At 35.4% G+C, this 27,242-nt stretch overlaps 1 pseudogene; it reads left to right on the top strand.

Moving 5' to 3' along the window:
• Positions 1 to 71: 71 nt before the first annotated feature.
• On the top strand, positions 72 to 27,242 carry LOC124372630 (annotated as a pseudogene).

Raw genomic sequence — 27,242 nt, 5'->3', positions numbered from 1 at the left:
CTCAGTACAGGCCGACTCAGATGTTATTCGGTAGTCCATAGCCCGTCCTCTGGTGTGCTAGTCAAGTGTGTGTTACGTACGTGTAAATATTGTGTGCCATGTGTAGTATTGTGAATGTTCTGTAATTATGATCTCAAATTGTGTACTGTGGATCTTTATACTGGTTCTTACTGCTGTTGGTATGTCGGAAATAAGGCATCTCTAAAGGGCCTTTTCTGTTGTTATCTACATAAAACTTATTTATTTGAACTACATAATTAATTGATATGAGTTCCTTTTGTTAATAAAACTTTATTCTTTATTTTCTCAGAAAAGTGAAAGGTAAACCCATAAAAATATAATATTTTGTTTCGCAGAGAGTTTTACTCCTGAGTTATCCAACGAAGCTTAAGCCTACTGAAAATACTGGATAAAGAAATCTTAGCTTTTATTCGCACACGTAGTTGTTTTATCGTGTAATTGCTTGTTTTAACTATGTTTATACATCTCTTTCAAATAGGCAAATAAAATAATCACAGACATATAACAGAAGTAACACTCATATAGAGTGTAAACACTTCAGGTATGTGGATAACATTAACTAAAGGTAAATTGTGTGCGAGATTAAAACACACACAGTCATAGCTCTCATGTATTTTTACAAGTTTAAAAATGTCAAAAAACAGAAAGGAAGAAAATTTAAAAATGTTTAAAATTTTAGCGATGCTCGTACATCTAAATAATTACCAGGTAGTACACTCCAAAAAAATACAAAATCACATAATAATCGTATTTATCCATATAAAGTATTCATTATTATAATTTTGAAAGCAAGAAATATCAAAGAATATTTTTGTAATAAACGCGTGAACAAAATTTAATTTTAAAGGCTTTCATCTTCTATATGAAATTGCAAAACAAGAGTACAATATAAGAGTACAATAACATGAAATGTATAATTTTATCCCAAAAATTAAAGAGTAACAATACAAATAATCGGTTAATTGGAGTAATCTATAATCGATTTTTAGTTTATCGATTTATCATAAATGTATAATTATAACAACTACGTCTGCTGACTCAAAATAAAAGTAAGAAATAAAATTATTCTGTTTTAAACCATGGCGCTTTAGCAGTCTTTGGTTCATAATCCTGAAAACGGTAGAGTTAATCATAATAATAGTAGGAATAAGTGCCAACTCATTTAGGTTTGTTCTTACATTTTAAGCATTTCAAACTAAAAAATTTACAATCTAATATCATCATATTAAAACAAAAACTGTTATTCATCATTACTAGTAGTCTAACCATAGATTCTTCCAGATTCACATAAAAAATCTAAGTATGATAGATTTTGTGTGTAGTATAATTAGGAATAATTCATGTTCTCGGCACTTACTTTAGTTGCCTGTATAAAGGTGAGGTGACAAATGGCGAGGGAGACATTAATTACGTCTCTCCTGTACATAACAGAGGCGGAGATTAATTACCGCCATTTCTCCAGGCCTCTTGCACACTTGACACTACATCCATTAATTTGTATTAAGTGGCGAAAAGTGCGGTAACGATTTGCAAAGTTCAACTTTATTCTTGGTGACGCAGTTTCAGAGAACAATTTGGGATTTATACGTCATAGAAACTTGATTGTTAAGTGTTTCAACTTTCCTTGACAATTTTTAATAGTAAGAATATTTCTTCACTTTTACTGTATGAGTTTTATCTTTCATAAAATGAATTTATGATTAATACGATGTAATCTGTCTTTATGTATTCTTTATATGAGCGCTTTGCTGTTTAAATCTCTCAACAGGGTTTGTAAAGTCTATGTTGACAATAGTTTAATACTATATCAAATCAAATCAAATAAAATCAGCTTTATTGCAGCGACAATATTACAATGTATAGCAAACGTCACAAATTTTAATCTAAAATTGATTACATTCATGCCACAAAATTCTCATTCACACATACAATTTTACACTTATGCACCTTTCATCCTTCGCCAATATATCCCACTTTTAAACAGCAGAATCAGTCGTGTAATTGGGCGGTCTCTCAGTTAAATGCTAAAAACTCCCCTGCATTATAAAATGCTTATGACACCAAGAGGTGTTTAAGGCGCCTTTTGAACGCCTTGGGCGTTAGGGAATTTTTTATTGAATTTTGCAGTCAATAAAATTAACACCTGCCTGTGAGGGCAGGTGTTCAAAAACCACTGTTCTGTGGCTTGCAGTTCGTAGTAATTCTCTACCTCGTGTCTCATGCGTATGTATGTCCCGGCCTCTGGTTAAGGCACACTTATACATACAAAACAAAGTGGTTTCTAGAATGTACAGACACGGGAGAGTTAACAGCTGTAATTCCTTAAAAGCTTGCCTGCACGACTCTCTGAATTTTATTTTTGCAATTATTTCGAATAGCTTTTTTTTGGAGTTTGAATGCTCTCTGAAACTGAGAGCTTGCGCACGCTCCCCACAGGACCACTCCGTAAGACAAATGGGGGTAAAATTAAGCCATAATACGCCGTTATCAGTACCTGACTTGGGCAGTATTTTGCTAAGGATCTCAAGACATAAATGCCTGAGGAATTTTTTTGCACAAACATGATTGATGTGTTCATTCCAAGTCAACCCTCGATCAAGGTGTATTCCTAGGAATGTTGAAGAGAAGACTTCTTTCAGTGTGGAACCAGCTAACAAGACGGCAGATCCACAATGGTTGCCTACATCGCGCAAAGCAAAATTTAAAAACGTTGGATTTTGAGGAGTTTGTTGTGAGATTGAGGCTTTGGAAGTATTGTACACAGTTATTGATGTCAACAAAGGCCTGTTGTTCCAACACTTCACTTGATCTTGCACTAAAACAGAGACTCGTATCATCAACATACTGCACTAGTCCTCCATGCAGAAGTGATGATCCTATGTCGTTGACATAAAGCAGGAAAAGCACAGGACTGAGAATGGATCCCTGGGGAACACCGTACCTCAGTTTCTATTGGTTTTGACGATTGATTTGATATTTGGACAACTTGGGATCTGACTTAGAAATGAGCTAAGCCATTTAAGGGGCACGCCTCTGATGCCATGGGACCCAAGTCTGTCGAGCAGTATGCTATGGTCAACGCAGTCGAATGCTTTGGACAAGTCTAAGAACACACTCATTGTGTGGTTCCGATATTCTATTCCCTCTACACTCATATCGACAAGACTCACTACTGCGTCTGTCGTCGATTTGCCCTTTCTGAATCCAAATTGTTCATTTGAGAGCTGACTGTATTTGTCCAAAAATTGAAGCATTCTTATGAGAAAAAGCTTTTTAAAAATTTTACTCAATACTGGCAAAATTGAGACAGGCCGATAGTTATTGATTGAAAATTGATCGTCTTTTTTGAAAATTGGAACAACTTTTGCAATTTTCAGGAGGGAGGGGAAAACTCCTGTTTGGAATGAAGAATTTACCAATTTATTTCAAGGTCTCACCAAATGCTTGCAGCATTGTTTGATGAGCCATGTGGACATTAGATTAAGATCATTTGACTTTTTGGCTGGGAGCTGCTGAATAATTCGGTGTGAAGCTCATCCTCAGTGACAGGCGTCAGCAACATTGAGGCTGCTGGACTCTGTCTTCGCGAGGGACGTACTTGCGGTTCAGACGGTCGAGGACTTTGCCCAACAGCAACGGATGCGAAAAATTCGTTAAACTGATTGGCAACCTCAGTTCCATCCTCCACAAGTTTATTCCCATTTTTAATTTTGATTTGTTTTTTAACTTTTGTTTTATTGTTAATGATGTCCCAAGTTGTTTTTTGAAATATTTTTAGAAGATAGAATAGATTTTGAGACATCGTATGCTTTCGCAGCTTGGATCACTTTCCTGTAAATGTTTTTGTATTTTTTGAAGAATGTTTTGAAATTTTCATTACGAGTACGTTTTGTTAATTTCAGAGAAAAATTTCACTTTCTCTCTCGAGACTAGAATACCTTTTGTGATCCATCTGTTTTTTGACGTTTTTTCGCAAATATTAATCGTTTTTGTAGGGCGGCATGTGTTAATATGGAAATTTTAGGACGTCGTTAAAATGTTTTGAACTGCTGCTCTACAGATTGAGAAGAGTGAAGGAAACTCCACTTTTCTGTTGACAGGGAAGTGTTGAGGTGAGCGATGTTTTTTGGCCTTGTGTCCTCTTATTGTTTGGTTAATTTTGGGCTCCCTTTCAAGTTTCATTCCACTGACGACAGCTTCTTGCCCATAGTGGTCAGATATAGCTGTGTTTACCACAGATACCGCGACACTTGGATGATTGGTGATGATGTTGTCGATAGCCGATTGGGTTGTAGCCGTCACTCTTGTCGGAGTTTTGACTAACAACTCCAGGTCGAATGACCTAAGTAAAATCAACTAATCGAACTGTGGAATGGTGTGTGTTGTCCAACGCGTCAATGTTGAAATCCCCCATCACGACATATTCCTGACGTTGATCAGTCAGGTCTGTCAGTAACTGTTCGAATTTTGAAAAAAAAAAAACATATCTTCGTTTCCACTGGGAGACCTATATATTCCGATCACTACTAATTTTGATTTGTCTGTCTGTTTGAATTTTGATTCCGACTGCTTCATAATCTTTTTTCGAGTGATTCTTGGATCGGAAAGGGGGCAAACGTGAAATTTTGTTTTATAAAAATAGCAACCCTTCCTCCTTTGGAGTAGGGTCTACAGTACGCGGAAGCCAATTTATAATTTGGAATTTTGCACAGTGCGATGTTATCACTGTTGAAACTGTTTTCAGTGACAACAAGAAGATCTGTTTTGAGATCCTCGCACATGAGTTGAATTTCTTCCAATTTGTTGGTTGGAAAGTGAGCATTTTGATGAAGTAGTTTCAGTTCAATTTATTTGTAAATTTTTGAGTATGTTCGTTTTTGATGGCGATTGTTTGCCATTTTTGTCCGCTGATTTAAAGAGGGGTCCCTAAAAAAGCAGTCTCAATTCTTTGCTCTTGTAAATTTGAAAGCTGCAGAATGGACAAACAGGGCCGTTTCTTCCATCTTCCTTCATGGCGTCGTCACAAGATATCGGCATCGGGGGCTCTGGAATCAACTGTATAGAGTCTGACGGTGGCGGTGACGGTGGCGGAGGCGGTGGCAGTGACGGTGGCGGTGACGGTAGTGACGTAGTGACGGTGGCGGCGGCCGCGACGGTGGTGGCGTCGGCGGTGGCAGTGGCAGCGGCAGTGTTGACGGTTGGTGGCGGCGGCAGTGACGGTGGTGGCGGCGGCGGCTGCAGTGACGGCGGCAGTGACGGTGGTGGCGGCGGCGGCTGCAGCATTAGTGGGACGGCAGTGCGGGGTGTCAGGAGCAACCTCAGCCTTCTTGGCCGCAGCAGTCGAGGCGCTTCAACTGGTTGATTTTAACTATGGTTATGTATGAAGTTGATTTTTGGGTACAATTAACAGGTATTAATATTAAATTGTTGCCCACATTAGCAGTTAATTGATGTGAAATAAAATCATTAAAATATTGAGCTAAATATTTTAACATACGTTCTCAAATAAAAATTAATATTGTTTATAGCTGTAGACTACAAGTTTTGATTATTCTTAACATAAGTCAATGAATTGTTGATTTAATTGGTTGAACGTTTACTTTTTGTATTGGTTTTAGATTAGTCTTATTTTAATACCAAAGTGTCATGTTTTAATGTATGTAATGTTTTTATGGTACGTACAAATTGATAAAACAGTTATATCAGTTGGTTATTGGATTCTCAAGTTAAATGGTGTAGAAATAAGAGTACATTACTTATACAAAGTTTGTGTAGTGCTATTGAGTAAACCCATTTTGATTTAAGAAGATGTTTGAAATTATCTGAATAGTGATAAGTTTTTTTTCTTATCATGTTGCTAGCTAGCTTGGGTCAGTGCTTACTATGTCAGACTGATAATTAAATGATTGCCAGATTGATCCAGACAGTGCTCAAAATATTTTGCTCATCCTAATAGACCTAAAACTGTTCAACTTAACAAGGCGAAGAGTAGAATGTCAGATTGATTTTTTATAAAAAACACATAATAGATGATAATATTATGTAATACTTCACAGGTCACCAGAGGCATTCACCTTGTGAGAGGAGTTCGTGTTATCCGGCAACAGGAAACCTGCTGATTGGTCGAGAGAATAGACTCTCTGCGTCGTCAACATGTGGTTTAAAAGGACACAGGGTAACAATATTATAACATTAAACATTATTGATGATATCTGATGTATTATCTGCAATGGTTTACCGTCCTCACTGGTCTTGTTGTAACATTCTTCTGTTCAAAATACCTTGAAAAACTTTAATATTTCATCTCAATAGTTGATTAGTCTCTACCTACACTAATAACTTTACATGCGTAATATTTATGCTTTATAAGGTTCGTCTGAGTTTTTTAGATTTAGATTGTAAATGTTTTCAGATCGGAAGGAATGTACATAATTTGACATAATGTTCAAACTAGCATTGTTATTCAGAGAGGTGTGATTATTTTGTCCTGTTGTGTAGAATTCTCATTGTTCTCACTACATATTTTATCCCATTTAGACTACTAATCAAGTTTCGTAATTGTCTGTAACATCTTTTGCACTGTTCTTGGAAATTTTATTGCTTTAAGAAAAGATGCATAAATTAAGTTTTTGTGCTTTAATTTAGTCCCTTGATTTTATCTTTTAACAGTTTTCCAATAAACAATAGACATAATTTAAATTATAACTTGCAAGCACTTCAATAATTCTATTACTTATTTAATAAATTTCACCAGAAAATGACCAGTCATTCTTATAGTAGCAGCACTCAACTGGAGTACAGTACGTTTGAAGGTGGGTAGCCAGTCAGATGTGGGAGGTGACAGTTGTTTGTACTGTAAGAATTTGGTTAATCAAAAGTGGAGTGAGCATGGCAGTCTGTAGGTTTACTAGGTGTACTCGTTTAGTCAGTCTAATGCCATATTCTTCCTGCTATATGAAATCTAAAATTGGATCACTAAAGTCCATCCTTCATGTTACTGTAAAATGTGAATGAGTCATATATCTTTTTTATCATTTTCATTTGTTTTAATTAAACTATTAATATTTCAAACCAAAAATTTGCTGCTCCATCACTCTAAGATTAGGTGAGCAAATACACCCGTGCATAGTCTCATAGAAATGGTTGAAACTGGTGGCATACCATTTCTCTTGTTGTAAAAAATATACAACACTACTGAGGTAATATAATCTGGTAAAAGAATATGTGTAATAAGGAGAAAACTAAAATTAAAAAGTTTTTATAACTGATATACATTGGAAATCCTTGGGTGGATTACTTAAGGAAGTAGAATATTACTAATTTGTTTCAAAGGGGATCGAATTAAAGATTTTATCATAAAAAGATTTGTAACAATGACGTTTCCATTAATAATTTAAGATTCCATTGGACTTGAATTGTTTTAATTTCTGAGCAAATTTTGTTATATTGTGTATTCTGAGTTTAAAATATCTATTTTATGAATACAATTATTTTTATTGTTACTTTAGCTATTATTTTAAGGAGTCGATTTTATCTGTATTTCTCATAAATTAAAATTGTAAAGAATTAAGGGAGTAAAAAAATAAAAGAATTTTACAGTACATTGTTATTACTGTACAATTTTATTCTATGACTATTTTAATTTATGACATTTTTAAGTAACCTTTCTGTCTGATTGCCTTCAACAGCATTGTCCAGCCATTTGATACATGTCTGTATGGGAAAGTAATTGAGCTGTTATACAGCGGCAAATTCTAACCGGTAATTCTAACTACTGCTGCGTCAACCTGTAGTTTTTTAGTTTTTTATGATGTTTTAGGAACGCTACTGTATTGTGACACGTTTACAAGAGAGGAAGAAGTGTTTCTGGTGCGATTCAAGTTCTCAGGCAAGCACGCAATCAGCTCTCAGCCACAGAATTGAGAATATTGTATACAGGATGAACCCATGGTAATCCTTGTAATTTTAATTTTTATACTTTAAATGGATTAAAGATAATTAGCCACAGGAATGTGATCTTTAAATGTACAGGCATTTTCTGGGATATTATTAGAATTGAGGCCGAAATGGTGTGTTTTCGTACTATACTTTTGCAACGTTAAATTACTAACTCATTAAAGTTCACTTCAAGAACATACTGAATATAATAACAATTTAATTAAATTTCAGTTAAATAACAGTGAATAATCAAATATATAAAATAAAATTACCAGGAATGTTATGTTCTTTAGGAGAAAACAAACAGAAAGTCATAATATATACAAAAATTTATGTTAGCATCCTATCTAAAAATAGTTTCTGAAGGTATGTGAGGGTCACATTTTTGAGAAGGACTCCTAAGACACCTCTTCTTCCTACTAGGTCATTTATCCTCTCCAGACACCCCCCACCCTGTAGCCTCTACTTGGTTGTAAAAAGGTAGCTCCAAAATGTTATAAAAGGTAGCTAAAAAAAAAAAAAAACAGTTTTGATTTGTCTGGAAATAGTATGATGTTTAATTATTAGCCTGTACAAGTTGTTTTCATGCCCATGCATTATTACAATCTCACAAGTTATTTTGGTTGTCTTTCAGGACAAACAAACGGACATGGTGGCAGTCAGAGAACGGAGTAGAAAATTGTCACCATTCAATTAGACTTGGAGGCTGAATTTCATTTTACACATCTCATAATAACTTTCAAAACATTCCGTCCAGCAGCGATGTTAATTGAATATTCAAACGACTTTGGAAAAACATGGCAGGTAGAGTGTTTATTTGTATCTTACAATATTCTTAATATTGTAAATTAATTAACGTTAATTATGTTTATGAGTGTTGCTGAAGACCAAATATTTTCCCAATTATTTGTTTGCATTGCAATAAAAAAATAATCGTAGTAATGCAGATAGAAGGCTATGATTGTCTAGCTCATAAACTCACTAGGTCAGGTCAGTGGTCAAGGTAAATTATTATCTGTTAAAAACAAATTTTTACCTACAGTTCTGTAATGTAATAAATAACAAATATAGTTGTAATCATTATTAAAGCATAGTTGTTCAGCAAATTCTAAAGTAAATAGGTTTTTTAAAGTGCAAAACAATAATAATTTATTGAATGTCTTTCCGATAATTCCAGATATTTTCAAACAAAGGCTTTACGTATCTTTAATATAGATTAAACTACTCTAAATAGTTCATATAGTTTCCTAAGTCAGTATACAATGTACATTCTGTTTTGTCAGTACGTTCTGCTTCTCACAATGACAAATTACTTGGTCAGATGAACATTTAGTCACCCCTGGAAATTTGTAATTTCTTTACTTGGACAGCTTACATTTTATTCTATAGAAGTAATTGGTCAACTGAAACACTTGTTTGAACAAAGCTCTGTATGTATATATATATATTATATATATATATATATATATATATATATATATATATATATATATATATATAGCCCAATTTTAACTCCCTTAAAATCAATGACTTAGTTGACTGTGCCTGACGGCGTAGCTTTACTTAACCTAGAGGTGTATAACGACTTGGATTGTAGATACAAGTATTAATATTCCAGAGTATTAATATTTAAATTATCAATGAGACATCCAAGACTATATATAAAATATTTTTTTACTAGTAAGCTCCTAGTGAATATTCAGTACTATTTATTACTAAATTGGTTAACTATTAAATACTATCCGGTTTGTCTAAAATAAAAATCACAGTTCTAAATTTAAAAAATTGATTTATTTTAAAACTGGTAAATTAATAAGTTCAACGTTTCAAAATTTTCATCACTCTATTTTCCACAAAGAATTAACAAACTGTTTAGTAAATTTAAAAGTTCCTTTGGCAAGAAATAAAAATATTAATCAAATATATCAAACTAAAAATCAGAGCACTGTTCTAAAATAAAATAATAAAGTTTTAAAATAAAAATCATATACCACTTCAAATAAAAATATTCACTTCTAAGTACACTCACAATTCAAAAAATAAAAAATGTAATCTTCTCTTTACACTAGTTGAACCTTAAACTTTCAAGTCTCTGCAATTCAGATTACAACTCTCTCAAACTATTATTAATGTTCAATTAATTTCCAATTAATAATTCACAATAAAATAGTTCTAGTTAAATATTAACAAATTACTAAATTTCCCACTTTCAATTAAAGTTATTAATTCACCTTTCTCGCAAGATTGAACCAACTGTATTTTGTATGATTCTATTATGCTCTATTGTTCATCGAGAATTAATTATGCAGATTTCTCTCTGTTGTTTCTATGAATTTAATTTTTTCCTATAAAAAACAACAAAATTAATTTAATATCAGACCTGGAAGACAATTTCAATAAACGTACAATAAATTTGGTGCTTACCTCAAAATCCCTCGCGGAAAAAATTAAGAAAATTAAAAAAAAAAGAAGGGCGACAATTATGAGCGGGCGCTTAAATACTTCCCTTTCTAATCAACTTTGCAGGACATCCGCGGTGTTCTCTCATTGGTCCAGATGTATCAAACAAGGAGAACAATAGTCGCAACAAGACAAGTTCTAACCAATTTAAGGCAGTCAACTTGCCTTCCTAATAATTTAAAACTACCAGTACTGACTTGCCAAAGGATTACACGTTCGTTGTTACTCTGACTTTTCACAATCTAATCTAAAATTAAATCCCAATATTTCGATCCTAAAATTTTTATTTAATTTAAGTTTTAGTAAAAAATATAAACCAATGTAGCTTTAAAGACGCTACAAGGTGGCATGTAAATTTTACTGTAGTGTAGCAGTATTTTAGTCTTTGTGATGGAGTTTTTTTATCAATTGTTTGAACCTTAACTGTCATATGTATCTTTTTAAAATATTTTTAATAATAAGTATTAGAAAAATTAAGTAATTAACATTTTTTCAAATTTAACTTACAAATTTATAATATCTCCAAAAGTTAAAAATTGCATTGATGTCTAAATATTAACTGTGATTTCAATTGTATATAGCATCAATTTCATAGTGTTCAAATTTTTATGTTCGTTCGTTTAAAAATGTGTACTTTGTAGCATTTTATTCCTTAAAAAGTATTTGTATATGTCAGTTTGTAAGAAAATAGTATACATATATTTTATTTATTTAAGGGACAAATAACAAATTAATACAAATTCCTGTGCACATGATCCTAAAATATATATTTATTTAACATTCTGTTCAGAAATTAACTAGAAACTGAATAATGTATTATTAATGAGTCTATTTAACTAAACTGTTTTTATGATGAGTACACTATATACAAGTAATAAAGGGAGTCTCTTCAGAATTGTTGGATATCTTCATGTTCCAATTTACAAACAAATTTTATGAAGTAAACTGATATAAAATCTTAAAAGTATCAGTATTGATATCGGTTCTTCTTTGCAGCCATGCGATTTTTTTGCGATGGAAAATATTTTACTCTTTCATGTACCACTTATACAATCATGCACATTTTTGCTGTATATCCATCGATGCCAATTACACAATGGCCTTTCATGCTGGAGTTATAACTAATGTCACTTCTAAGGATGATAGTATTTCTCTAGTTATACTATATCTATCTATGATTATGAGCTCCTTTTAGCTCTCATAAATTTACTCAGAGAAGTGGAGAAGTTACTAACAGAACTGTAACACTAGTAATTCTAAATTCAGTTAAGTTTTTTCCTACAATTTATTCATTAATAAATTCAGATGATCTCTTTTACTACAACAATGAACTGCAAATATTTTCTTTTTCAGGTCTATAGATATTTTGCCCATGACTGTGATACCTCTTTTCCTGGAGTTTCCAAGGAACCACAAAGAACTTTAACAGATGTGGTTTGTGACACAAGGTATTCCTCAGTGGCCCCTGCTACAGGAGGAGAGGTAAAAATCAACCCTTTCATTGTACTTATTGGAGCTTAGTTATTATTTTGAGGCTGTTGAAATGTTGTATTTCTGTACATATTTTAAAATTAGGGGCTTGAAAGCCAAATGTATTTAGGCTGAGTTTATAATTTTAGGACTAAGATTAAGAAAAATATTAAACTAAGTAAAATTAATATTGCCTGATATATATATATATTATATATATATATATTCATTAAATTTGTATAAATGGTAATAGATTAGTTTAATTAAAACAAATTGAATTACAAAAAGTACTTGCTCTGCCGGGACTCGAACCTGGATCTCTTACTTTCCAGGTGAGTGTGCTACCACTACACCACAGATCCCTTACTTTTTATAATTCAATTATATTGTCTTTGACCATTTGTATCTGCCACACACACACACGCGCGCGCACGCACGCCCGCACGCACACACACACACACACACACACACACACACATATATATTGAATCGCAAAAAGTACTTTGTTTAATTCAAAAAGATTCAATGTTTATTGAAATTAAATAAGGCTATTGCCATTTATACAATTTAATGTGTGTGTGTGTGTGTGTGTGTGTGTGTGTGTGTGTGTGTGTGTGTGTGTGTGTGTGTGTGTGTGTGTGTGTGTGTGTGTGTGTTGTGTGTGTGTGTGTGTGTGTGTTCAAATACAAAATAATTGAAAAATATATATTTATGACGGTTTCTAGACCACTTTTGGGTGCAACAGAAATTCAATGTCAAATCTTGTTCAATGTACCATAAATTGAATCTGGGAAATTAAACAGTCAATCACGAATGAAAAATTAACCGAATCTATATATGTTTGCTTCTACTTTCTTAAGCTGTAAAATCTAATGTTGTCAAATTTAACTTTGTTTTAATCAATGAAAAATCAAATGTTGTCGAATCTGCGAATAAACGAAAAAATCTTTGAAATACAAATTTTTACTAAAAAACAACTATAATAAAAACCTATTCTACTAAATATTCAACATGATCTCTACAAATTTCTCTTGAGTTTCTAGCATTTAAAGAACTTAGCACAGGAAATAGTTATAAAGAATTCTATCAATTACCTAAAACATGTTAAACAACAGTTGATATTTTCCTTAAATGAAAACGAATTCAGAAAACTTTTAAGCACTAAAAAAGTGTTCAACGCAATTTATTACAGATAACTTAGATAGTATAAATATGATAAGTGTAGTAGGAGATGTTAAATTAAATAATAGAAAAATATTTCCGATTTTTACAAAAATAAACTAAAACACCAACAACCTGACATTTTTCATCGCTTTAATGCAAAATTTCATTGTTTATTTGTTGAAATATTAAGACCCCAATATCGCGATGCAAGGAATATCCACACAGCCCGTTTTTTTAACAAGTCTTTGTAAACAACAAGATTTATCAAAGGAATTTATAAGAGATCACGCTTTTGTTGTAGATTGGGATAAATTATATGGAAAAAAACATTTACGAAACAGATATATTGTGTGTGTGTGTATGTGTGTGTGATTCTGACGAAGAAAAGAGGAAAGTTGTCCATGGACCAATTAATTACGATACGATATGATGAAAGACACGTGAAAATTCAAAGTCAAAAAGTGCAAAACCATTTCTCGGTCAACCTTTTCTCCTCCTCTTTCTCTTTCTCTCTCTCGCTCTCTCTTTTATGCCTATGACACGATCACTTCTGCCGTTTATAGGCTAGGACATTTATTCAGGCTAGAGAGAGAGAGAGAGAGAAGAGCGAGATACGGATAGAGAAATGGTTCCGGAATACGTACTGTATACTTCTGAACTTTTTGTTTTTCCGCTATGGCCACTCGCATTGAAACAGTTAGAACTTCCTAAACTTCCTAACCGACCAAATCGAATTCGCTGGCATATATACTGAGCAAGAAACTACAACATCCAATCGAGAAGTAAAATTTAAGAAAATAATTTGAAAATTACAAGTAACAAAATGTATGCATATTAAAAATATGTAAAATTATCTTTAATTTTAATAAAAAAAAGGTTTTAAAAATGTACTTCAACACAATTTTATATTCTTAAAAGCAATCTACATTACCAACATTTGAGTTCCGAAAGAATGCGCTATATGTATTGCATGTATAAACTACTTTACTATCAATGACGTTGGAAGACACGAGGATTGATAATCGCTTCGCCTGCGTCATATCCGTTAGTGATATCACACCTTGGGAGGCACAATCGTTGGTTTACATTTATCTATTGTCATTTTTAAAAATCTCAATAATTGACTGAATACTGAAAGATCTATATTTTTTTCTATATATATATATATATATATATATAATATATATATTATATATATATATATATATTCTATATTTTTTCTATCTATATCAAATCGATGATCACTAAAACATGTATAACATAGAAACGTTACGAGAATTAAAGAGAAATTTCAAAGTTGAAAAGAAAAATTTAGATCTATTTAATGATGAAAAAATTCATTCAATCGCTGAAAAACTATCCATTGAAACAAACGATAAAACTTAGTCTGAAATGATCGAAAAGAAACCTGAAAATATCACTGATGTCGAAGTTTTATCCTATATGCACGGGTCTTTTCAATCAATACATTTTAACAAATTTAAACGATAATTTAAATGCCAATTGACAAATATCTATCAATTTATGAGGCCCGAAATTAAAGGTTTAAACGAAAAATGTCACGAAAATTTTAAAAATATGAAAGGTTATTTATCTTTAGAATGTGAATACGAACGAATTTTAGTGAACGGTGAAACACAAACATGTCTTATGTATTTTTAACTATAAAGGCTGACGAAATCTTTGACGTAAACGATTTTATTACTAAACAATTTGATAAATTATCACATCGAGAACAAACGAATCATCCAAATAGAGGTTCTGGATGGACATTTAAAGGTTGTAAACAATTGGTTTTGAGCATTAACAAACACGAATTTATGAACGCTGGATCATACATCGATTTACCACAAGAGATAAAGGTAAAAAAAAGCTTGTGTAAATATAAAAAAAATTATTTTTACTTTATTTACTCAATAAGATGCGCTATTGAAAACCCTGACACTCGTGTTGACAGAGCAAAACTACGAAAAATTTGTGACTGACGATATATTTTCTGGTCATTAATAAACGACTAAAATTTATATATTTTCTTATAAAAACGTACATTAAATCGATGAAAAAAGACATAAATTTCGTAAAAAATTTGAAATTTTTTTCTTAATAATAATGGCGGACTACATAAAGTATTCAGGCGATATTGAGAGGGCAGAGTTTAAAAATGTTTATCCAATTATTAAACAACATTTCAATGAACCGACTAAAAGAACTGAGTTTAATATTGATTTTGGAGATAATTTTTGCTCGTATAAATTTCAGTTTTATATTTCTGGAACTTTAACAAAACAAGATGGTCAAGCATATCTTGGAACAAATGATGTCAGATTGATTGATAATTTCGTATCGTTTTTGTTCTCTCAAATTGAAGTAAGAAAACATAATAAATTTATAGAAGAAATTGAAAATTATGGCCAATTAAGTACTATTTACAGGAACCATTTCATATTCTGAAAGTGATGTTTTTTCAAACAGTTTTTGAATCAACTTTTAAATTTGGGACAATTTGAAGCTGTTGGAGATTTAGCACATGTCGGCTTAGGATTCTTTGAAAATGTAAAGTTTCCAATCTATAAAGGTGGTTTTTACATTAGTTTCATAAGAGCTGAAGATGATGATGCGATATTAAAAATAAAAACTGGAAATGGATATTCCAGTTGATGGTAAAATTACAATAAACGAGTTTTTCATTAGAGTGCCGATGACTGATTATAAAACTACAAGTAAAATTATGTTGATTGATGAAATTACAAAATCCCAAAACATTACGTTTAATTTTCTAGATTGGCAATGTATTGAACAAAAAGGTATTTCCGGAACATCTTATTCATTCGATATCCCAAATATTTATAGAAATATCTTCAATCCTAAGTTCATTATTGTTGGTTTTCAAATAGATAGACAGAATAATCAAGAAAAAAATCCTTAAAAATCGATAGTTTGATGTAAAAAGTATCAGAGTAAAATTGAATGGTTCTTATTATCCAGATGAATTTACAAAATTTAAAACATTTTCGGAGGTCTTTTCATAATTTATGTATCAGATGTATCAAGATTTTAAGAAAGTTTACTACAAAAATATGGAAATGTATTACAATCCCCAAAAGAATTTATAGCAAATAGACCCATTTATGTCATTGATACAACAAAGAGACAAATATTTCTGGTTCAAAGAACGATATAATTATCAATATGGATTTTCAAAATGCTGTTACAAATGCGATTTGTTATGTTGTTGTTCCTGAGAAATTTTTATCATATGACGTAATTAAGAACGATATTAGAGAAATTCAGTAGTTGATGATGTTCATATTATTCTCTTTCATTCCTTCTAAAACTTCAAAAATATACTCTTTAGCCACTGAAAAATCCCGATTTCTTCCGTAAAGATCTTTATAATCAAACAACATAATATCCTAAATAGTTGTACAATAGAATGAAATTCCTATTTATCTCTGTTGTAGAAATGTAAACACAAAACATTTGTGCTAGAAAATTGATATCTCGGCAGAGTTAGTTCTAGCATTTATAATAAAATTCTTTCTGTATAAATGGAAGTGTATAGTGCCAACTGTTACAAGTGCGATTATTATTGCGATTATTATCAAATGCGAGGAAAAATTATTGATAAAAGATATTTAGTTTGTAGAGATTGTAATTTAATTTTGTATGAAAAACCTAAACCTAAGAAATTTCGAAATAAACTAACACATTTGAATAATCTGCTTACAAAATTGCAATACGGAGGTGAAAAAACAAACATAATTTGTTACAGAATTTAGAAAACAAAATAAGAATTTTTTACTTATCTCTTAGAACCATTGAGATAAATTATTTTCCTTTTCAAAGAATACATTACGTTTGTAGGTACCAATACACACAATTATTATGAAAAGATATTACCTGTATTTTTTCATTATCTGGATGTAGAATTTGTTTATGATTTTAAACCAGAAATCCTCGATGATTTTATAGTTCACTTGGGAAAAAGTAAATGATAAACCTCGTAAAATAAAGAGGTTTACTCATATTACGGCTTCTCGAGTGAAGGTTAGTGAATTTTCATTTTTTCCGTCTTTAAATTTTTTCTATCTAAATGGAATTCTTTAAAGAGTTTGAACGATGTTGGTGAACTCAAGTTAAAAGAATACAAGAAGTTTAATGATTTAGAAGAATAAAAAAAAGTATAAAATCATGAATTTGGATAATAATAGATAATTTCGGGTTAACAATCATTTCAGAATTGGAAGATTTCAAAGTGCATTTGCCAAATAGATTTTTAAGGTCACTTAGATGAAAAAAGATTAAAGAATTTTTTTTAAACATGATAAATTACACTTGCTTCTTACGAGAAAGAAGACAATAAAAGATAGAGAATGTGTTAGAATTAATTTGTAGAATAAAAGATTTTGAAGATTTGTCGTTTATTCGTAGCAGATTTGACATTTGATTTTTTTCATTGATTCAATCAAAGCAAATTTGACAACATTAGATTTTACAGCTTAAGAAAGGAGAAGCAAACAGATATAGATTCGGTTATTTTTCATTCGTGGTTTACTGTTTCATTTCCCAGATTCGTTTATGGTTCAATGAACAGTATTTTACATTGATTTTCTGTTGCACCCAAAAAGTGGTCTAGAACCGCCATATATATATATATATATATATATATATATATATATATTCTACTTATGATAGTAATATATAATTTACTTTGAGTTGGTAAAATGTGAATGTTTCCAGCTAAATTAATTTCAGTTCAATCTTTATTTATATATTAATTTATAGTTAGTGTATTCAGTTAATTAAATTTAAAATTGAAAATACTGCCATGTGGATTGGAGGGATAAGACACCTTCTTCTTAGTAAAGTGTCTTAGGCAGTATTCAAAAGACATACTTACAGGTATGGTAACTGTGATCAGGAAGTTGTGTAAAGAGCTATTTTGCACTATTTGTTCGAGTCAGACTGTCATTATTAAAGGTAGTACCTGTTAACAAAAAATTTCCATTGATTCAACAAAAATAGCATAAAATACACTATTTTAAAATATAATTTTATTTTAATAATAGTTACTCTGTTGCAAAGTAGTGGCTCTACTCCATAGGCTAAAAAGCTTAGCACGTTTTCTGCAACTTTTCAATGCTGAAATTAGTTATTTTAATATCTATACACTAAATACAGATTTATTCAGGGCATGATTCTGTCCTTCCACAGTAATTGTCCTACTCATCTTTGATTTACCTTTCACAGTTATTGTTATAGACAAGTTTAGTTATTACAAAGTGTTTCCGTTGTAAATTATATGACTAAAATCTCTTGGATCTGAAACTTTTTGGTTCTGGTATACACTGATATGTTAATATAATTTTTCCTTTCTTTTAAAACTAGTGTTATATAAATCCATTTCATGACAGTCAATATATTGTATGCATATGGAAGAGTTGCCTTTAAAATTTGTATGTGTGATGTATTTATATTCAGTTATTGATATTTGTTAGTTTATTTTTTAGATTATAATGCGAGTGTTAGCACCAAATGTACAAAAACGTGTACAATGATCTGTATTCACAAGAGATACAACATCTGTTAAAAATGACAAATTTGAGGATAAACTTTACAAAACTTCAACACATTGGGTGATGACCTACTGGATGATAGACAAGAAATTCAGGTAAGTAATGTAACATTCAATTGCTTATCTATGTTACTTAGTCTATTAATATTACTTATTATTAGAGTAAATGTATTGTTTAACTAATTACACATTACTATATGATTAATACATAGATTGGTCAGGGCATTATTGTGCCTCAGGCTCACAGCACGACACTTGAGCTGTCAGGATATTAAATTATCGTCAAACAATTGGCAGCGCCAATGTTAAACAAACCTTCCTACCGTAGCTCCATAGTTTATGTGTAGCGAACAATTGGCAATTCTATTTTAATTTATTTAGGAATAAAATTAACTGTAGGGCCTACTAATAATAACTGTGATATATTTCAAACAATTAAGTAACACTTACTAAATAAATAAAGAACTTTGTCATGTGTGTTACAAACAATGAAAACAAAATCAAAATATCAACATTTTAAAATTGGAATGAAATAAATCTTTACTTCAAAGAAATACTTCTATTAAATGAACTAAATATACATGTATATTTTTCTATCTATAAATTTCTTCACTCTCTATATATTTTATAATACACTTGTTCTTTATAAAGATTATAAATATTTTGTGTCCAATTAAATCATTTATTATCTGGACTGGAGCTCAAACAACAATTTGTATTCCAAATCTTCTTGATTAATTTAATTTTTTATATTGCAAAAGCATCACTTTTTAATTAAAATCAGTATACATTTAATTTGTAACTGTCGATAATATCTTGAAACTATATCCTAATAAAGTTTAAAAATCTTTCTAAACCTTTGAAATATTCAATAATTAATAAGATTAATAATAATCATTGAGATGTAGTAGTTGTCAAAATGCAATAACTTACTTTTTGAAAACACAGAATTTAGTTCTAATAATTCAAATCAGTTACCATACTTTATTTGTACTGAATTCCATGCAGATTTGTTTTAAAATACACCACAAAACAACTCCAGCAACTCCTGGGTATGGTTTTAGTTGTTTGGATTAAGCTGTGTTTTGGTTGTAAACAATTGTATCATTTTACAAGACCCGCAATGAAAAAATTGCAAAATACAACCTCCATAGCTTTAATTAATACCATTTCTATGTCCCTCATGTTGTCATGTAATGTACACATGATTCGGTTGCAAGACCAACCATACATAACACTTGCATTCTGTACTGTCTTGATGTCTGGCACCTTTATTTGTAACGGCCTAAATTAGCATTACTACATATTATTGGTACATTGTTCACCCTTTTTCCCCCCCTTAGGGCGGCCTACTGCCATGCACTTAAGCCTCAAGGGCTTTTTGCACACCCGGAAAACACCATGAGGCCTACCAGTCTACAACTTCAGCAGTTCAACAAACCGCCGAAAAACAACCTATCAAGTCCTCCTGGAAAATTCACCACCCCTGTCCATGTAATGAGACCAATGACCTTAGAAGACATTGATCTGTTTAATGAGAGAAGGTCCGAAGCCACCTTGGAAGAAGGTGTGACTGTAATACCATTCTACTCACTCTCAAACCCGGATGCAACCTCCACCTTCTCCCATGCTCCGCGCAAATCCATTTTCGAGACAACCCTAGAGGATTCACACCTTGGAACACCGCAGAACGGTTGAGGACCCGTCATAATTGTTGCTGAGCCTGGTTGGCCAGGGCATCAGCTCTTTCGTTCCCAAGAATCCCCTCATGACCAGGAACGCAACAAACGGTTACATCGTTGATTCTGGCAAGGGAGGAAACGGTCTGATAGCAATCCCAAACCAGTTTGGATTTGATTGCGCAAGAATCCAGCGCCATCAGCGCTGCCTGACTGTCCGTGAAAATGTTAATCGTCTTGCCACTATATCGCAGACGAAGATTCTCACGAGCACATTCCATAATGGCTGCGACCTCCGCTTGAAAGACTGTCGGATACGGACCCATAGGAACCACCAGCTCCCTACATGGTCTCACTCCCAGAATTCCAGCGCCCGTGCCGCTTTTTGTTTTGGAGCCGTCTGTGTACCATTCGAGCTCCGCTGGTGGAAGAGGTTTCTTCCCCTCTGACCAATCATCCCTTGAGGGTAAAATAATCCTAAAGGGTTTGTCAAAAGGAAAACTTTTGTGGCATCTGATTAGAGGACCATTTGCAAAACATCCTCCTGTATCAGAGTGCTAATTCTGCAGTGCCCACCGCTGCAGCCCGACCAGAGTCCCATCTGCTGAAGACTCCTGTGAACAGGAGTCCCATCATATGAACAGGCACTCCTCCTGGCCATAGCTCGAATGACAATGTCCAGGGGGGCGAGGTTAAGACAACAGTCCAGAGCCGCGCCTGGCGCACTGGGAAAAGCCCCAGTGATAGCGAGGCAGGCCATCCTTTGGATACCCGCCAGACGTGCTACCACCGTCTTGGCTTCCGTTTTTGGCCACCATACGACAGCTCCGTACATTAGTGCAGGTCTGACCACGGAAACATAAAGCCAGTACAAGAGCCTCGGCTTCAGTCCCCAGGGCCCACCTATCACACGTCTGCATTGCATTAGAGACCACTTACCCCTGGCAATGACCCTTTCTAGATGAGGTCCCCAGTTTAGAACCCTATCTAGGATCACGCGCCAGGTACTTGACCTCAGGCTTCAGCTCAACGGGTGAGCCTTTAAATAGAAAGGGACCAATGCCCTCCATCTGTCGCCTCTGGGTAAAGGCAACCACGGCAGCCTTGGTGGGGTTGACGGTGAGGCCAACCTTATCACACCAGTTCCCCACCATGTTCAGAGCAGCATTGGTCAGTTCCGTGATTGTTGTGTTGAACTTGCCACTCACAAGAATCACAATATCATCTGCGTACCCTTGTGCAAAGACACCGCTGCTATTCAAAGAAGTTAGCAGGTCATCCACAACCAGGTTCCACAGAAGAGAAGAGAGGACGCCGCCTTGCGGACAGCCCCCTGTTAGCCTTCGCACTAACACTTGCTCCCATGAGGGTTGTAGCAACAACCCTGTCCGTGAGCAAGGCCCCTATCCAGTCACACACCTGACCATCAAAGCCACGTCTTGAGACCGCATTGATAATCGCCTGAGTGGCTGTATTATCAAAGGCACCTTCAATGTCTAAAAAGACTCCTATGGCTACCTCTTTTGCCGCCAGCGTCTTCTCAATCCTGCATACCAATTGATGCAGGGCCGAGTCGCATGACTTTCCTGGAGTGTAGGCATGCTGGTTAGAATGCAATGGTCGCTCCAGAAGAGCTCCCTCCCAAACAAACCTGGCAACCATTTTCTCCATGGTTTTGAGAAGGAAGGAGAACAGGCATATCGGCCTGAAAGATTTCGGCCGATCCATGCCCGCCTTCCCCTGCTTCGGTATGAACACCACTCTGGACACTCTCCAGGATAGTGGGATGTACCTGAGAGCCACGCAGGCTCTGAACAGTCTGCACAGCTGGGGTAGGAGAATGTCCAATCCCCGCTGCAAGCAAACCGGTCTCACCCCGTCGCCCCCAGGAGCCTTGTAAGGACTGAATGAGTTAATAGCCCACTCAATCCTACTGAAGGTAACAATACGGTGCGCCAGACTCCACTGCAAATGGGTGGCGTGACCCGCATGTCTCCCCTCACTTTCGGGTGGTTGTTCACCCTCATGAACAATACAGTCCGGGAAGTGTGTTCCCATCATAACTTTCAGAACTCCTTCCGGCTCAGTAATGTAAACACCTTGATCGTCCTTGAGACTACCAAGCGGCGAGATGGGATTCTTTGTCAATAGCTTTTGCAGCCTTGCACAGCCCTGCCACACTGTCAATATCGGTGCAGACCTTCTTCCAGGCTAACCTCTTAGCCGTACGAACCTTGCGGTTGTACAGTGCAAGAGCCTCATGGTAGGTGTCCCAAGTGCCCCAAGTTTTAGCTCTCCTGAATAGATCCCTGACCCTCTTCCTCAAAGAGGCCAGTTCAGAGCTCCACCAGGCTACCCTTGATCTATTTTTGTTGATAACCGGGCAGCTGAGATCGAAGGAGCCGACAATCGCAGAAGTTAGACCGTCAGCAGATTCATCCAGCTGCGCCGCGCTGTGAATCCGTTTCCCATTAGTGGAATCAGAATCCAGCCGTGCCCTGAGGTTTTCCTTATATGATTGATACCCAGTTTGTGTTCCACGGATTCCTATACTGAACTTTTTCCAGCATCTGTTCACCGATCTTAAAACAGATGTGAGCATGATCAGAGAGGGAAGGCTCGTCAGACACATGCCAGCCATGCATCCGACCAGCCATACCCTCCGACATCATGGTCACATCTAGCACCTCCCTTCTTGTCCTCGTGCGAAACGTGGGCACATTTCCCACATTTGCAATCATTAGACTACTGGACATTATATATTCTAGAAGTAACTTACCTCTGTTATTGGTGTTGGTGCTGCCCCACGCCTCGTTGTGCGAGTTGGCGTCGCATCCCACCACCAGTTCCGCTCCACTCCTCCCAACATGGTCCACTAAGGCAGCCAGTTCCCTGGAGGGCGTGGACTCCGCATCATCATACGGTAGATATGATGATGCAAACTAGCAGGGCTCGTCCAGTACCAGCCACCATCAGCCTGACTGTGGCGAGATCCCTGCAACAAAATTCCAGAACAGGAATGCTGTCCACCTTGTTGCTTACAACAATACATGTCCTGGCATTTTCAACCTGGGCACTAACAATTTTCACCCCTGTCATTGAAAGCCCTGATATTTTTCCCTTGCTGATCCAAGGTTCCTGTATCAGGGCCACATGAAAATCTTCCGACAGGAAGCGCCTGCAGAATACAGCCGAGGCAGCCTTATTGTGCTGCAGGTTGATCTGAAGAACCTTGATCGCCATGATCAGCCGCCCCACCCCGCGCCCTCAGCTGGACCTGCTCCACACCAATGAAAACCCTTCAGCCCCTCCCCTTAAGAGTGTTCTGGAATCTCCCGTGTGGACATCTCCAACAACCCTCCAGTCCGACACAGAGATCCCAGCATTCTGTTTGTTTATGGCCTTGAGAATGGTCGCAGAGTCCTTCTCGGCCATGGGACCATCAACCCTTAGGAAGACCTTGGTAGATCTTATGAGGTCTTTGTAGTCCCCACAGATCACCCCTATTCCCCCAGGCCAACCGATCCCCAGCCCCGGAGCCAGACCCCGCAGCCAATCCCTGGTCTCGTCACTGCCACACAGCATGACGAGAGCCCCCCTTTCCGGGAAACACCTCTTGAACTGCAGGCACACACCCTCTGCTGAGAGTACCTCGTCGAGAATGCGCCCCCGAAGCTCCATAGCCTCCTCCTCTGAGAGGCGCCTCTCAGGAAAGTTCGCAGGGACCAAGATTAGCTTATGTCCCGTCAGAACCTCCCTGAATGTTTCTCCCAATCCCTCCTCCGTTGAGGGATTGGTACTCCTCGCACGCTCTGCTTGCTCAGGAGGTGCGGTCGGGCGCCTCTTCGGCAGGGGTTTTTCCGCCGAAGAACTAGGAGTAGAGACCACACCTGCAGTTGCCTCCGGTGCTGCCTCCCTCTGTTTCCTCATCTTCCTTCTTTCATTGGGTCGACATCTTGCCCGTTTGCCTCCTCCATTGACTGTCCGGAAGCCAGGTGCCGTCGGCCTTCTTCTGCTCCATCGCCCAACGCTTGCGCAGTTTAAAGGGGAGCTTAAGGTTGTAGTCCATTACACATGCTCCAGTATCTGTGTCCATGGACTCAACCCTTCCGCTTGCATTATCGAGTACTACATCGTCGTCGATGGTGGTAGCGCTAGAGGAACAGGCAGATACATCCAAGGCCAGGGTGCCGGATGCAACTGCCTGTTGCAGTTCTTCCAGATCTAAATCTGTTGGTTTTTTTTTGTTTGTATTGAAAGAATCCATAAAAGGTCCCACGAGTACCGAGGAAATAACGGTCCACCCAGCCAGAGCCCCGCATGACCAGGTAAGGCTATTTACGCTTGGGGGGGCGCCCAAATCCCCAAGGGCTCCGTTTACGACGCACAACCCCTGCGCCATGCATCCCTTAGGCACGGGTCGCCTCACACCGTGGGATTGGGGTGCCCTCAGTCAAAAACAAGTTTTTGTGTGAGGCGATTCCAGGCGAACCCGGACTGGCAGCACTACTGCGCGGCGCCGAGGGCCGTCACCGCGCAGAGTGCACAATCGAGGCACTACCCTAGATCCTGGGGTTTTGTTGACAGCAGGGCCACCTCATGCAGGACGCTAAGTAAGCGTTTTATCCGAGCCCAACCATTGGTTAGATGGTTGGATTCGGATCCCCCTTCGGTCTTGAGCGACATCTTGGCGGTGCCGCCCCTGGAGAGATACTTTCCCAGTTCATTGGGATTCACCCGAACTAAGGTCAGCCCGCCTCTTTGACCCCTTGTTCACCCTTGCTTTGAGTAAATTCATCTTTGTATTCTTAGGAGTAAACATGCATAGAAATTGCAATACATATCTAACAAATCCAAAGTACATAACTTATAATTTTAACTTTTTATAACTTTTGTTGTTCCTTATGGGATGTACTGTGCACTAGCTAACTTAAAACTCCATTATTTATTCCATTATGACCACAAAAAATTTAGTTATAAACGCTGACTCTGTGTTTGATGATATTTATAACACGAGAAAAAGAATTAAATACCAGGTTATCATAAATTGAAAATTGTTCAATAAACCAATATATGTGTGTATGAACACTTTAAAATTTGTTTCAGAGGTGATTAAATGCCATAATAATGTGAATAAATTCCAAAAAAAGACCAAAATATTGCCTTATAGAAGTGACACTTTACTAGATTAATTTTTCCACCTCAACTAAAACAAATACCATAAAAATACCAAAGTCCTAAAAAATAGATAATTACACTGTTATTAAGATTTTATTTCAGAGGAGTAATAGCAAAAAGATAATAATGAAGTATGTACTAGTGATATAAAATGTATATAATTTTAAGATTATATTCAAAAGTTAGCTTAGGCCAATGCAATGTTCAATTCAACAGTATTCAATTGTGGAATCTGTATATGGGTAAATAAAGAAATATTGACTTTCACTTTCCTGTCCATAAGATTACCATTATGTTCCATTGTTAAATCATTTGTTTGGCTTTTGTGACCACATTTTTTGAGAGAGCGGTTATCATCAATATTCTGTTTTCATAAATAATACATCTATTGAAGTTCAAAATTGTCCGTTATCAGAAATCAGCTGCGAATGTCCTTATACTCTGACCCATTTTCACATTATATCTTAACTTGTGACATTATAACCACAATTATCCTAATTTGGCTGTGGATCTTGCAAATCTGATCTGTAGCCAAAATATTTCTTGCTGTTAATAAACCCTAACACTGACTTTTATTCACTCAGTGGATGATACAGTAGTCTGGTGGTTCAAAAGAAATGCCATGAAGTGATGCTACTTTAGTTGGTGCATATAAATAAACTACACTATACCAACCAATTCCCATTATTTAAAAAATTCCGTTCTATAATTGTATAATTTTAATGCAAATATTGAGTTAAGCTCCATATCACATTTTGCTTAGTGCAGCGTTTGAAAACATACACTGGTACAGACTGACTCCTGGAATCAGGAGTATTCTGGAGGTATTATACTAATTTTTGTGAAATGTGCGACAGGAAAAGTATTACTATGCTATCTACGAGATGGTGGTGCGAGGTTCGTCTTCTTGTTATGGACATGCGTCTCGTTGTCTCCCTCAAGAGGGTGTTGCGTCCAAGGCAGGCATGGTTTATGGTCAGTGTGAATGCACTCACAACACTAAAGGATTAAACTGTGAACAATGTGAAGATTTCTACAATGATCTACCTTGGAAACCTGCAGGAATAGAAACCAATGCTTGTAGACGTAAGTGCTTTCTTTTGTTTTCATGTTTTTTTTTTTTTTTAATAACTAAAGTGTATATTAGTAATAATTTTTATTAACCTCTTAAATATTTGATTTCTCAGGCTTATATTAAATCTCTTGAACCGTTATGATTGTGCCATACCTTATACTCTCTACTATTATCCTGTATGTGCAGTTTATCTCTACACTCTTACATGAACATGTGAACTTAATAAAGAATTATTTTCACATGCAAATTCTGAAGCTGTTTTTAAAAAACTATACAGATGCTATACAAAAATATATCGAGTCTCTAAGGGTTGGTTTGGAAGTGATTTATTAACTGTTATGGTGGAAGGTGTAAAGAGTATAACTGCAACAACCACGCAAATAGTTGACACTAATGCAGCAGTGTTGGAGCTGCTATAAAGAAGATCTTCACATTGTCTAGGGGTTGTTTTGGAAGAGATTATTAACAGTTGTGGTTGATTGTTTTCAGGATGTAACTGCAACAACCACGCTACTAGTTGTCACTTTTGACGCAGCAGTGTTTGAGCTGACTGGACGTGTGAGTGGTGGTGTGTGTGATGATTGCTAACACAACACCATGGGACGAAACTCTGTGAACAATGCAAGCAGTTTTTTCTACAGGGAACCTAGTCTGGAATTCTCTGATCCCAACGTTTGCCAGC

Source organism: Homalodisca vitripennis, unplaced genomic scaffold (genome assembly GCF_021130785.1).
Source record: "Homalodisca vitripennis isolate AUS2020 unplaced genomic scaffold, UT_GWSS_2.1 ScUCBcl_3674;HRSCAF=9348, whole genome shotgun sequence".
Classification (NCBI taxonomy): Eukaryota; Metazoa; Arthropoda; class Insecta; order Hemiptera; family Cicadellidae; genus Homalodisca; species Homalodisca vitripennis.
The sequence above is the reverse complement of the archived record's forward strand: the minus strand, read 5'-3'. Positions and strand labels throughout refer to the sequence as shown.